Below are 14,867 nucleotides of genomic sequence, written 5' to 3'. Positions count from 1 at the left end.
GAGATTGGGTATGCACCCTTGGGATAGATATAATGCAGGTCCACAACAGGACTGCCTTTGCATCATTAAAGTGCAAACATGTCCATGTTAAAAACATTGGGCCTGAATTTGGCCCAAGGTATTTATTTTCCCCTTTTGGGGAGAAGACACCTCTGGAAACAGTTTCAAGAGGAACTGTATTACAGCAAACACAGAATGCCAGAATGACATCATAGTAGATAACTATCTTTCTGTCAGATATTTTATATATAATTATATATGCAGAGAGAGAGCCAACTCCTATAATCAAAACATCAGATTATAGTTAAAATGACCCTCCAAATTACACAAACAATTTCCCCTGATAACACTACTTGGGTTAGATTAAAGAAATCATAAACGAAGTATTTAGTGTAATCCCCAGAGATTTATTTGCTGTGTAATTCTTAACTGTGGGTATGTCTACATCTACAATTTTGCAGCGCTGGTTGTTACAGCTGTATTAGTACAGCTGTATAGGGCCAGCGCTGCAGAGTGGCCACACTTACAGCAACCAGCGCTGCAAGTGGTGTTAGATGTGGCCACGCTGCAGAGCTGTTGCACACCGCGGGGAAGGGGATCTGCTTGGAGGGGGGGTCGGGGAACGCCAGAGCAAACCGCGGGGAAGGAGACCTGCTTGGAGGGGGGGGGTCGGGGAACGCCAGAGCACACCGCGGGGCTGGATACCTGCTTGGAGGGGGGGTCAGGGAACGCCAGAGCAAACCGCGGGGAAGGAGACCTGCTTGGAGGGGGGGTCGGGGAACGCCAGAGCACACCGCGGGGCTGGATACCTGCTTCGAGGGGGGGTCGGGGAACGCCAGAGCAAACCGCGGGGAAGGAGACCTGCTTGGAGGGGGGGTTGGGGAACGCCAGAGCAAACCGCGGGGAAGGAGACCTGCTTGGAGGGGGGGTCGGGAAACGGCAGAGCACACTGCGGGGATACCTGCTTATTCCACGGAGGTCAACAAAAACGCTGGTGAGTGTCTACACCTGATGACCAGCGCTGGTGATCCAGCGCTGGATCCTCTACACTCAAGGCACGACCGGGTGTACGGCCAGCGCTGCAAACAGGGAGTTGCAGCGCTGGTAATGCCCTGCAGGTGTGTACACATCCTAAGTTGCAGCGCTGTAACCCCCTCACCAGCGCTGCAACTTTGTAGTGTAGACAAGGCCTGTGATTCTATAACTTTCACAGCTGCTATAGCCAATGAAAAGGAAGTCCTAATAATGAGGAATCTGCTTCCAAGAGGGACACATTTTTATATTAAATTGCTCAACTGTGTTAATCATGTGATGGCTGCAGGAACTCGCATGTGTTCTAGGACCATTTCACCTACAGCGCATTAGTTGAAACAAATTGTGCAACGAGACAACCGAGGAGCAGTGAATTTCACAAATATAACCAGATTATTTACACTGTAAACTCTTTAGGACAGGAATCTTGTATTCAGAAATGTCTGTAAAGTGTCAAGCACACTGTTGCTATCTGCCGAATCTATGTGCTTTGGTACGCTGCCTGTAACCACTGCTCTAGTCACTAGATGACACTTCCCTTCAAGAGCTAGGAATAAAACTTAGGATTCCTCAGTTCTAGCATTCTACTGCTGTCTGGCATACAGTTATGTGAACCACTGACAAAATATGTAGTACAACTCTACCTATATATACCACGAATTCGGATATAACGCAGTAAAGCAGTGCTCCGGGGAGGCAGGGCTGCGCACTCCAGAGGATCAAATCAAGTTCAATGTAACGCAGTTTCACTATAACATGGTTAAGATTTCTTGGCTCCTGAGGACAGCGTTATATCGAGGTAGAGATGTAATTTGCTTCTAGTGGCTGCTCCATGTAGCAGAGAACAGTTATGCCTAGAGCTCAACTAATAAAGGTAGGACCCATGTGGTGAGTCCTTAGGGCTGCAGGTGATATCATTTCTATTCTTCAGGTTTTCTTTTTAAAAAAAACCCACTGGTTTATTCAATTCACACAATAAATTAAAAGCCATTAAAATCTGGCCCTTATAACCTGACATGCAACAAACCCATTCCATACTTTGTGCACTCATCATACATTTTGATTGTGTATGACCCACTGACAGGTTTGAAGGTTGAGGAATATAATGGTTTTTAGTTAGCAGCCTATGGTGTCAGTCCCACTGGAAACAATCAACAATTACACAAACTTGCCAGTTCTTCCCTGGGCCGAGAGCATGCCTAGAAGATTTCAGCCTGAAGGTGGCTTCAAAAGTTTTGAGCATATGGAAATAGAGGCTTAAAATGGAACATGGTTTTCTAATATTATGGTGGGTATTACCAGCACCGGAGATAATAGTCAAACACATACAGACTTAGGATACGTCTAGATTATGAAAAACTGTTGCTGTTTTTTGAAAAAAAAAAAAAAAAAGTGAGCTATCTCGAGGTACCTAACCCCATAAGTCACATTTACATTTGATGCTAAAACCATAAAGCCTAGGACCAAGCCTATTTTAACATGTCACCTGGTAAGTGTGATAACATATAACTTACCCCGTGTCATGCTACAATTTTAAAACATGTTAGCTTACACATTTTAAAATAAATCTTTTATCTGAGTTTAGGCAAGCCTTCAGTGAACCAGCCACAAAAGAATCCATCTAAGGGCATCAGTGTCACTCACATCATTCTTGTGAGCGAGGCTGCCACATACAGAAATTGGGTAGACAGAGTCTGTGACCTTCCCCATGGGACAGTGGCAGTGCTGGGAAGCAGCATGATGCAGCCAGAGAAAGTACCCCTCAGAACAGTCATGGTCTCCACAGCAATGCAGCACACAACCTTGTAGAGCTGTCACAGGATAGGAAACGCAAAGGCTTCTTTCTGCAGAACAGAGCCTTTAAACCAACACTAGTCAAGGGAGGGAGTAAAAAGTTCATAAAATTCTCTGTGTGCTTAATTTCCCCTAAAACAAGTGATGTAATGCTCATGTTGTTAAAGTGAAATCAAAGGTTTGTGGCCTAAAACAAATAAGCAATCCTGTACTGAGAGAGAAAGAGAAAGTCTGTGTGTGAGAGAGAAATATGAAACAAGTAAACCAATTTCAGTTTCAAGCCTCAAGGCAATATTATAAATGGCAGCAAGTACACAAAGGGTTTTGAAATATTATGAAAAATACCTTGATAGTGGCATCATCCTGACCCTTTTTGCTTTCTGCTCTACATTTTAAATTCCCTAATGAATCAGCAGAGGAGCAGAATGAATTTACTGCATCAAAGACAGCAGGGATTCACGCTTGAGATTGAGACTGGAAATGTAAGGTCTGATATAATAGCATAGCACCACCGCATTGAAAGACACACTTATGCTCGTATCATAGATTACTTGCTGCAAATACCATGGCAATGAGATAAAACAGTCCTTACTTTCTATTCAAGTTTATCACATGCAGAAGCAAATATATAGTTTAAGCATATTTTGTCATGTCTATTATTATATATTCTAAACAAATCTAGCACCAAGAACCCAAACCTCAAGCAGGAGTCAGTAATTCTGTGGGTAATTAAAGGGGATCTGTGACAGAGTGCAGGGAGTGAACAGGTGAGCCTGCACTCTGACACCAATTAGTCCCCCAGAGAAAGCTGACTGAGGTAACCAGATAATCAGCTCGTGGGCTGAATGGAATACAGAGCAAATTAGCCCATCAGCCCAAATCTGATGAAGAGGAAGGAAGTGCCAGGAGGGAGGGGGGAACAGGACTAGTTGAGTCCATTCCCACAAAGGCCTCAGAGAAGGGAGACCTCTGTTCCCCTCAGGTCCTGATGAGCGGGTCAAAAACACAGAATATATTGTAAATAGACAGTTTCAAGGGACTGCGGTGGTATCGGAGGCAGGAACCCAACTAAAAGGCACGTGAATGCACAACTAGGGGAGTCTGCACAATTTCTGCAGGGCAAGAAGACAGCAGCAAAGATGCACCCCCTCTTACAAGATCAATCAAGAAAAGTTAAATATCCTATAAAATATTATTTAAACATGTCCTTAATAAAAAAAAAAATCTAATCCAAGGGCTGTTTCAGAGTTAAAATCTTCAGTACAGTGATTCACCATCAAATTATCCAGGACACAGAGGTTGTTGCATTTGTAGAGGTGTATAAGTCCCATGTGCTATTTTTCTACTCTCTCTACCTGACTCCACACCCTACGTTTATTACGGGAGGCTGAGAATTTTGGATTTTAGAAGGATGACCCCAGCTACTGGGGTCACTTAGACAAATATAATTTTCTCTCTGTGATTTAACTGCATCGCTCTCCTGATTTAGTCTCTGCATCAAAGGCATTACTTGTCCCTGTACCATCAAAAATTCTGCTAATTTCTTCCTCCTTCAGAAATTTCAACTCCAAAATCATGAGTCATGTCCACAAAAATAATGAGATTGTCTAAAAAACCACAAGATTTTCAAAAATAAATGTGACTGGTTTTTATTTGCCCTTTGGTTATGGGGTTTTTAGAGTACAACTTGGGTCATGATATCAAGTGTTTATCTGCAACCAGGAAGGCTAGAAATTGCCCTTTATAAAATGAAAGCTGAGTTTCTCATCTAAACACGTCCCCAACAGCTGGGACTTTAAGGAAAACATCAAACATTGCAATATTCAGGATAAAATCATGGGCTGGCATCACTGCTTCTTCCTCTTGCAACTTTCTGCCCAGTCCACTCAATTTACTGCTTCATTCAGATTCTCTTCCCACTCATCTTTGTTCCTTCTATCCTGCTGGACGCCTGGAACAATCTCCCCATCCTCATATGCCACATGCCCTTCCCTTCTCCTGCTAGCCCTGTCCTTCAAGCATTCCTTTTCCCTTCTCCTTATTAATAATCCCCTCACTCAATTTCTCTATTCTCATCTATTGACCTATTTGTTTTATTAAAGGACCAGATTCTGCCATCCTTACTCATGTTGAGTAATACCTCACTCCATAAGCAGCCCCACTGACTTCAATGGGACTACACATGGAGTAGGGTATTACTCAGTGTTAGGAAGAGGCAGAAACTAGTGCTTGGACTAACAACCTCTTCGTAGGAGGAATGGTGTCTTAATCTATGGTTGGAAAACATTTTGTAACTGTACAGTACTATACACATTTTGTTAATAATCATTTTTGTTTTATGGTAGATTGTTTAGACCTCTCAACTCTGACAGTTCCCACAAATGATGCCATAAATACACACAAATTAAATGCAGTTTTCTTTCCACTAAAGCTGTGCTTTTAAATTTAGTATTGAAAGAAATGAGTCAGTTTTCTCTAGTGATATGTGTTGTATTTAACTTGAGAGCAAATCCATGACCCCACTGATTCTTTCCCCCTCATGTCTGATTAGATACCTGATAGATACTGTTCTTTTTATATAACAACTACCACTGCCATCACTTTCAAAATTCAGATGCAGTAATGTACATAAGCTCAGCATTCTTCAGAATTAGATCCTTCATATCTACCCGTTTCCTTTATGGAGGTGCTCAAAAGGATTTAATTGTGCAGTTCTAGGAAATTTATTGACCATAAACAAACACTGATCACAAAGTAGAATTATTCAAGGTTTTCTTGGTCTAAGACAACACAAATATTTAACCTGGCTTTATGCTGAAGTGTCGTTTTAGTGTCTCTTTAGTCCTTAAGGTATTTAGTTATTCCCAAACAGACCCAGCTTGTCAGTATAATCTCTCCTGTTTCCCACACACTCTAGATGAATTCATTATCAAAGCTATTTTTATCCGCAGCAACATGCAACTAGATATAAAGAAGTCTAGAGGACAAAACAAAGAACAGCAAGCATGAAAGCTGCTACACCAGAATAACTTTTGGAATGAGGGCCCTTTGCTTAGTGTTCAAGCTCTTCATTTAAAATCTTGCAAAATTTAAGAGGAGACAACTGCCTACGTGGTATTAGACAGATCCACCCTATTGCTGCAGCACTGCAAGAGGATGTGCACAGCTCATGGGCTTTTTTTCAGGCTATTTCAGTGTCATACGCTTTTCTTCTACCTGATTTACCAAAATCTCACTCAAGAAAACTGAATAACTAAACAGGAAATAAACTGTAGATCACCACAGAGCCTTACTTAAAGGAAGAAACACACACACAACAGCTGATTGTTTAGGCAGCACAGCCACAAATGTTACTTTTCCCAGAAAGAGACAAAACACAAAAGGGTAGTTTTGAAAAATATTTGGGGAAACACTGACTTGAAGCATGCTATGTCCCTAGCAGACTGCTACCAATTTGATACACTTTGGATTCCATTGGAGAAGAATTATATTTTATTTTGTAGTCTTGCATAAGATAGTTGGGAAATCCCTCTGTGTTTTATCATAGTTAAGGTGTTAGTAGCTGAGCCTTAAAAGTCTGTTTCTTGTTGGAATGTGATGTACAAGATTTCAAATTTTGAAATTCAAAAGCACATGATTCTGTTACCAGATTTTCATCAGCAGCAGTCTTTGAACATTAACAGTTGGCTGCTTTTATATTGTGAGAGCAAAAACAAAACAAACAAGCGAAAAAAAAACCTAGGAAACTAGTCAGGGGTTAAAATCAGGTCAACATTTTCACCAGCTACTCTGTCGCTTCATGAAAAGGGTTAGTGGCTCACAAGAGAAAAAGATTACCTGCTCCTCTCTCTGGTTTTGGCATTCTCTCTCCCTCTCTCCCACCCCTAGTCTCCCCCTTTCCTTTACAACTTCATTTTTGTGTTTATTGGGGTTTTGGTGCTACTATAAGAAAAGCAACTGAAATAAAATTGGGCATCCTATGATAGCAGAAAAAATAAATCTTTCTCTGATATTTTTCCTACAACTGCAGGATGCAGTTCTTTCCCTCAGTTGTGGCTGTACTTAATGATGGTGAAAGAGACAAGCTTTTTTGCGCTCAATCACCAACAGAAGTCTGTCCAATAACATGGTACCTCATCCATCTCATCTCCCTAATATCCTGGGACCAGCACAACTACAATAACACTGTCCATCATAAAACACACTCAAGGTATTTTTTAAATAAAAATTCTGAAAGTCATTAACATGCAATATGGACTAGTGACACTGAGACTTTTAGAAGAAAAGAATCAAGTTGCTATTTAGAAAAATGGTTACATCATAGGTTGTACTTTTGTAAGTTCAGTACACGGGCTTAGCCGCTATGAAAGACATATGCATAATTGTTATGGTCTATCAGCATCTAAATCTGTTGGCGTTTTTTCAGAGACTCCAAATATCCATTCATATAAGAAACTATAACAACTCTGAAGGAAAGAAAAAACAGGTCCAGAAAATAACTATGTACAAACATTAATGAGCAAAGTTAAACTGACAAAAGCCAAGAAAATTCAAAATTAAGATTGAAATTTTGTCTTTACCAGATGTGCTCAATATTTTAGCTAATTAAAAGTTCTTTATGCCACCATCCTAATTAATAGTTGTAGTAAAAATCTAAGCTGGGATATAGCAATAAAGGACATAATACAATTTTGAGGTACAGCAGAACCTCAGAGTTACGAAAACCAGAGTTATGAACTGACCATTCAACTACACGCCTCATTTGGAACTGGAAATATGAAATCAAGCAGCAACAGAGACCAAAAACAAAAACAAACCAACCCCCACTCCCCGCAAATACAGTATTGTGTTAAATGTAAAGTCCTAAAAAATATAGAGAAAGTAAAAAAAAAAGATTTGACAAGGTAAGGAAATGGTTTCTGTCCTTGTTTCATTTAAATTAAGATAGTTAAAATCAGCATTTTGCTTGTGCCCAGTAAAGTTTCACAGCTGTATTAAGTCAATGTTCAGTTGTAAACATTTGAAACAAACACCATAACATTTTGTTCAGGGTTACAAACAACCTCCATTCCCAAGGAGTGCAGAACTCTGAGGTTCTGCTATGTCAACCTACATCTCTTACTTAGATAAACTGCCCACTGAATGGGAGGAGGTGGGTTGAAAATCAATAGGCTGTTTCCCTTCATATGAAGTGTGGGACTGGACCCTTTCCCAGTAGGTGTGATGATATTACCATACAAGGCTCGTCACCAATACTCATCTACATGAAAAGATTAGGGATTTCCATTTTCAAAACAGATATTCAGAGAAACAGATGAACAGAAAAGTCCTGAAAAAGGTGTAGAGGGCTGGAACTGGGAGGATTCTGCGTTTAAAGAACATTCACTATATTGAAAGGCTAAACAGACTGAACCTTGTATTTTCTGGAGAATATAAGACTTCAAAGTAACCTACTCTAATGCAAGCAATATAATTTATTCAGGGGCTCAGTAAGCACGAGATGGTCATTTATTCACACCCATTAGACATGTAAAACCTGAGGAGCACAATCTAAAAAATGTAGAAATAAGGAGTAAACAAGGAAAGCAGACAGGACTGAACTTAAAGAGCACAGGTGGAACAAACAGTTACATGTGGCCCAACTGATAAACATAAGTACTTAAAACTAGGCATTTACATCCCTACTTAGGTGCCTAAGTTCCATTTTATGCACTGAATTGCTGATTTAGGCACCTGAGTGCCTACTTAGGCTCCTTATATAAGTTCCTAAAATCAGATATTTAGGTGCATAAAATGAAAATGTGTCGCTTTAAGTTTGACAACTGGGGCCGCAGAGACAATCAAAGCACATGGATAACATGCCTTTTAAGAGACGCCTAGACATTTTATGGTGAGAGAAAGTATAAGAACATACAGATTTCCTTACACTATATAATAATAGCACAACAAAAAGTTGCAGCCTTGATTAAAAAGAACGAGGAGTACTTGTGGTACCTTAGAGACTAACTAATTTATTTGAGCATAAGCTTTCGTGGGCTAAAACCCACTTCATTGGATGGATGAAGTGGAAAATACAGTAGGAAGATATATATACACAGAGGGCATGAAAGAATGGGTGTTACCATTCTAACTATAACAAGATTATCTACACCTCTATCCCGATATAACATGACCCGATATAACACAAATTCGGATAGATCATGGGTAAAGCAGCGCTCCGGGGGGCAGGGCTGTGTGCTCCGGCAGATCAAAGCAAGTTCAATATAATGAGGTTTCACCTAGAACGTGTTAAGATTTTTTGGCCCCCAAGGACAGCGTTATATCAGGGTAGAGGTGTATTTCTTGTGCTTTGTTGGCTTAAGCCAGACCCTCAGTAATGGCCTTTGACATAGTGTGGACCATATCTTAATAGAGATACATATTATCCTGTCAATTGCTCATCCTCCAATTTGTGATCACAAAGAGAAACTCCCGAAGGCATCTACATCGTCATTTTATGTGAAAAAGTAACATTAGGCAAGAGTTGATTCTATGGTTAGATGTCTTTAATGTGACTTAGCAGCTGGAAACAAGTAACATGTGACCAGCCACTCTCTGGAACATCATTTAGGAACCACTGTATTTTGTGTAAGTATGAGATACAATGGTAATGCATGTCAGTGGCATTATTAAGAAGTAATGGACTGCCAATAATGTCCTCATGACAGTACCGCCTTGTTTCATTTGAAATTAACACATCAAGGCATTGAGATGAAGAGATTTTACAAGAATCATATATGATAATGTGATAACAGGGAAACAATCTACAGTCTTCCGTAAATATTATAGAAGTAATATATCGGCCTGAGGTGGGGCAGAAATGAGATAATAGATCTATTCACCAATTTAGGAATCAGAGGCGGGTCTAAAACTCGAGAAATGCGTGACCTCTAGGGAAATATGTAGGTCTTTTCCAGTCATGAATAAGGGCGAAGAAGGATATGATTAAATTGTAAAAAGAATTCTCTCAATACATTAGCTCTCCAGATTTACACTCTTGAAGTAATATGTGGAACCTTTTGACTTGGGGGTATCTCTGCATCAGTGAACAGATTGATCTGGGTGAGGAGTGGATTGATTCGGGTGAGGAGTGGATTGATTCCTGTCTGCAGAGCATTCTATCCGCTACATTCTGTACTAAAGATAATTCCAGAGCACTGTTACTCATGTAGACTATGCCTCTCAGAGTGATTATGAGACATCACGGACTCAGGTCTCACCAATATGCTAATGAAAAAACATCAATTCCCAAAATGTCCTTTGCCTGGGAGAAAATAGCAGATGTATGGAAAAATTAGACCTTGTTCAAAATTTCCTGCTAAATATTTAATAATTATTATTTGGAAAATATGAAAAAGTAGGGAAAAACCCATTTCCTTACATTTTGTACAAATTTTGTTGGACAGAAAATAGTAAGAAAGCGTTGAAAGTGTTACTTGAAGAGAGAAAGTGACACCTTCACTTTTTAAGGTGTTCCCCTTCCACTTTTTTACTGCTTTCCCACAATTGTCAAAATTTTCCACGGGAAAACTGGAATTTCCTGCCAGAAAATTTCTTAAAGGGATTTTTCCTGCAACTTTTTTGTGTGGGGGAAAAATCCCATTATTGCAGCCTGCTCTACGAAAAACAGTTGACTCAAAGTCAACCCATGAAAAACTGAAGCCTTGTTGGTAGGCGATGGAAAAAACTTTGCTAAACTCTCCAACCTATTAGCCTCATCAATGACTAAGGGCATCAACTCACAGATCATCAAGGTGATGTGGCATATTAGGATCATTTTAGATGCCTCACTGCTCTACTCATCAACATACAGATTGCCACAGTGGTGAGAAACACCTCCACTTGACCAAGAGACTTCACCTATTCCTCTGAGATGAACATCTCCACCTGTGGCAATGTGCAATTTCATCACCTTCAGGTTGGATTTTGCAACTCACTCTCATCTGGGGATGGATGGAACCACTACAGAGAATGAAAATGACATAGCACATAGAAGCACACATCGCTTGCCACAAAGACTGATGAAAACACACCACACTGGTGCTTTGCAAGCTCCACTGCTTTCTAATTCCTTGAGTGCTCAAATTGGTCCTAATTGACAGGTCTGATAATGGACTAGGACACTCCGTGAGACTCCAGCACAACAATACTTCACAGGGATGTTGCAATTGGACAGACTGAGATTCTGACTATCAAGCACTGGGAACAGATAACGACATGTGATTGTGCAGTAACTCCATCTAAAGTTCAGTAACCCACAGTGATACATCACTCAGAGTACTTTTTAAATTTTCATTACAAGAATGTGCAAGCAAAAGTAATACAAACAATGGTTCTGGGAAGTGGAAGAGCTGAAATTAAACTCAGGTTTCCTGACCAACCATGCAAAACACCAATGATTAGGAAAACTAACTTTCTTAAATTAGAACCTGTTTTTTAATATATAGATGGTTGAAAGGGAAAAGAATTCCCTTAGCAGGAAGAATATACAATATTTGAAACATGACAAAGAGCTATTGAGCTAGAAACATCCCATCTGATTTTACATAGAAATTGTTTTTCCTCCAACTGCATCTTTGCAGGTGTTGAGTTGAAATAAAATATACACATTTGCATTTGAAGTTCTCCCACATAAACACGTATTGCAATATGCAGAGGGCACTAATGAAACAGTCACTAAATATCTGCTAGACAGATACATGCAAGGGACGCAACCATGCAATTCTGTGTTAAAGTCATCCTGGTTCTTCACTGAGGCAAGTCTTGCCAGTGGTTGAGCTAAAGAAAACCAGATAGACTTTTGGGAGCACAAGTGGAAGCCTGCTCTCCTAAAGGTTCAGAAAAGTCACAGGTATGGGCTACAGAGAATCAGCCATGGGGCATGCAAACTCTGCAGTCCAAGGGACTGTCCCCTTGCTAATACTGTCCTTGCGGTGGCCAAACACTGGGGCTGGACACACTGAATAGAAACTATTTCCTTCTAAAACAGAAAGAGGATTTAAGGTGAGAGAAGCAGTTGTCTCATGGGAAGGCTCAGGCTGTTGTTGGGAGGAAAAGACATGGGCTTCTGAAACCAGAACACCTCTGCCCCAAGGCAATTCTCATAATTACTCTAAAATATGAGACACAACACTGCCAGGCTAGGAAGGTTAATGCAACTGTGATGATTGGAGGAAGCTTTGTACAATATATGGATTCTGGTTGATATTATGAAGTTATTATGCAGTTGTTACTATGGCAATTGCTGAGTCACAAATGTCTGTCTCTGAGTTCACTATTGCTGAGAAACCTTTAAGCATTTAGTACGAGGGACAATGGTGGGTCCTTAGAACTCAACCACTGTCTGTTCAGGTGGAAACATCTAAATGACAATGGATAGGCTGCTGCCTAGGAGCAGATACTTCCTCCTACTTATCTCCAGGAAGGGGGAAGTAGAGAGTGGAAAGTTACCCGTAGGACAAAGAGACAAAGGTATTGGTGGTGGGAGATATAAACTAGAGAGGCTCCCAGACGGTTTCCTTTCATAGTGGGGACAGAGGTGAGTATCCTGTTTAACTGCAGACTGGTCACAACCAGAGAAGGTACCATGTTTCAGAACATAAGTGATGCGCTACAGCAAGACTTGGGACAGTCCCAGATAACTCTGACCCCAGCCCAAAGAGTGCTCTGGAGTGATAAGGAAATGGAGGCAAGGAAATGCATTATTTTTGTGTCAGTCTCTGTCTTTCTTTTGCAACTAAGTAAATAGCAGTGGTTTTAGAATCCTGTGCAAAGTCTGTCTTTGTGTTATATGTATTACACTATTCATGTGTCCCTTGAGAAGACAAACTGTGGGCTCAAAATACGCAAAACTGGAGTTCTGGGAGATGGTGCATTTAAGCTGTGGGATAGACAGGGGGCGGGTGTCTGAGGAGTCAGCACTAATTCTAAGGAATGGGCAGGTGGCTGAACCTCTGAGGAGGGGATGACAAACAGAAGATCTGCACCTTGAGAATGTGCTTGGGGTCCTAGGACAGTGACAGTTCGCTTGTAATGATGGCCATAGATCAACTGCCAGTGAGGGAAGAAAGGGGCAGAAAAACAGGATTTGTTTTTTGTTCACTTATCTAAACTTACTTACGTTAACTAGGAGGACATGGACCTCTCTCCTACGTGAGAGGCTACTGTCTAGCACCAAGATCTACCATCTTTACCTTGTTCACATCCTTACTGGACCCCCAAGCCAGCTATGCTACCAAATTAGCACAATAACTCACACGCGTTGTGTGTGCCAGAGACTGGAAAAATCTTACAAGTAGTGTTCGCTTATCTATGCCTGCTCCCTGGATCTTCAAGTGCTTATCTCTGTGTGTATTACACATATGGACGACAGGCAAGCAGTACTGAAATAGGAGGCACGTACGAGGATGCAGATGGTATAGATGTCTGTAATACTACAATTCCAAGGGCTGTGACAGCATTAGAGGCTTGGACCAAAGCAAAATGCTTCACGAAAGTGTGGATGGAATTCTAGGTTGCTGCCTTACAAATGTCCAGCATAGGCACAACTCAAAGAGATGCTTCTGAGCTCACCTGTGCTCTAGTGGAATAGGTCCTCACCCCATCTGGGGAAGGGAAATGCCTCAACTGATTGGAAAGCAGGATAGAGTTAGAAAGACTCTGAGAAGTTATCACTTGTCCCCTGCTCACTCTGCTATAGCAACAGATAGCAATACTTTCCCTTTATGAAATATAGAATAGCTAATTATTGAGAATAGAGTGCACTAATTGCTGATAGGCAGACCCACAGCAAGCTAAGAGAAAGACCCAATGTCTTGAAAATGAGGAAGTAGATTCCAAGGGCAGAATGGACCATTGTAATCATAACACAGGCCATAGAACTTCCTCAAAATAATTCCAAGAACAGATCTTTTAGAAAAATATTAAATCTTGATTTTAAAATTGTCAGTGACAGAGAATCCACGACAATCCTTGGTAAAGTGTTCTAATGATTAATTACCCTGTCAAAAATGTACATCTTTTTTCCAGTCTCAATTTGTCTAGCTTCAATTTCCAACCGTTGGATCATGTTATATCTTTCTCTGCTACACTGAAGACCTCATTATTAAATATTTGTTCCCCATGTAGATATAGATTATAATCAAGTCACTCCTTATCCTCCTCTTTGTTAAGTTAAATAGATCGAGCTCTTTGGGTCTCTCTCTACAATTGACCTACATCCTTCTTAATGACACTGGTTCTGTTGTGCCCAGACAGAGAACTGCTTCCATTTGGCTAGATAACGTTTTCAGAGCCCTGCAAATCTGCAGATATTCACAGACCATTTTTGCTGATTGTGGATCGGATGCAGATACAACTGCACAGGACTTTACTCACGAGTGGAGGCATCCCAGGGGGCACAACACACTCAGGGCCAGTGGCCAGCAGCTGGAGGTAGGTGAGAGTCAGGGCTGGCCAGCACCTGCTCACCATGCTGCTCCCTGTCCAGCAGCTCGGGCCCCTTGGGCAGCGTCAGCACTCCCACCATGGCCTGGCCCAGCAGCATTCCCAGCCCGTTGGCTCCCGGCACACCAGCTCCTGGGCAGGAGGGCCCAGCCACGGGAATTGAAGCAGGCAAGGCCCCAGTGCCCCACCCCTCCATCCCACTGTGATGCATCACGCACTGCCGCTGCCATCTGCCATTGCTCGTGAGCCTCCAGGAGCAGCACACAATGTGATATCCCTTCTCTCTGCCCTCCCCTCGAGACCCCCATCCCCACAATGCCTCTTACCCCCAGTCCCCACCCTCACACTGCAAGACCCTGCCCCCCACATCCCGTTGCTAGCCCAGATGTGGGTGTGGATACAGATACAGGTAAAAGATGGCTAGCAGATTACAAGCTGGATCGCGGGTTGATTCCGGAGGATGCAGATTCACATTTTTGTATCTGTGCTGGGCTCTAAACATTTTCTGGTAGAATCTTTCCTGCTATGATTATGAACTATTAGGTCTCCAAACATGA

General features: G+C 41.4%; 1 protein-coding gene across 10 annotated transcripts in view; it reads right to left on the bottom strand.

The window, feature by feature from the left end:
* Nucleotides 1-14,867, bottom strand: part of TANC2 (tetratricopeptide repeat, ankyrin repeat and coiled-coil containing 2) — a 628,479-nt gene that overhangs the window by 146,930 nt on the left and 466,682 nt on the right. The window lies entirely within an intron of this gene.

This window comes from Gopherus flavomarginatus, chromosome 25 (assembly GCF_025201925.1).
Source record: "Gopherus flavomarginatus isolate rGopFla2 chromosome 25, rGopFla2.mat.asm, whole genome shotgun sequence".
NCBI lineage: Eukaryota > Metazoa > Chordata > Testudines > Testudinidae > Gopherus > Gopherus flavomarginatus.
Note: the sequence above shows the minus strand (reverse complement) of the source record. Positions and strands in the feature narration are given on the sequence as shown.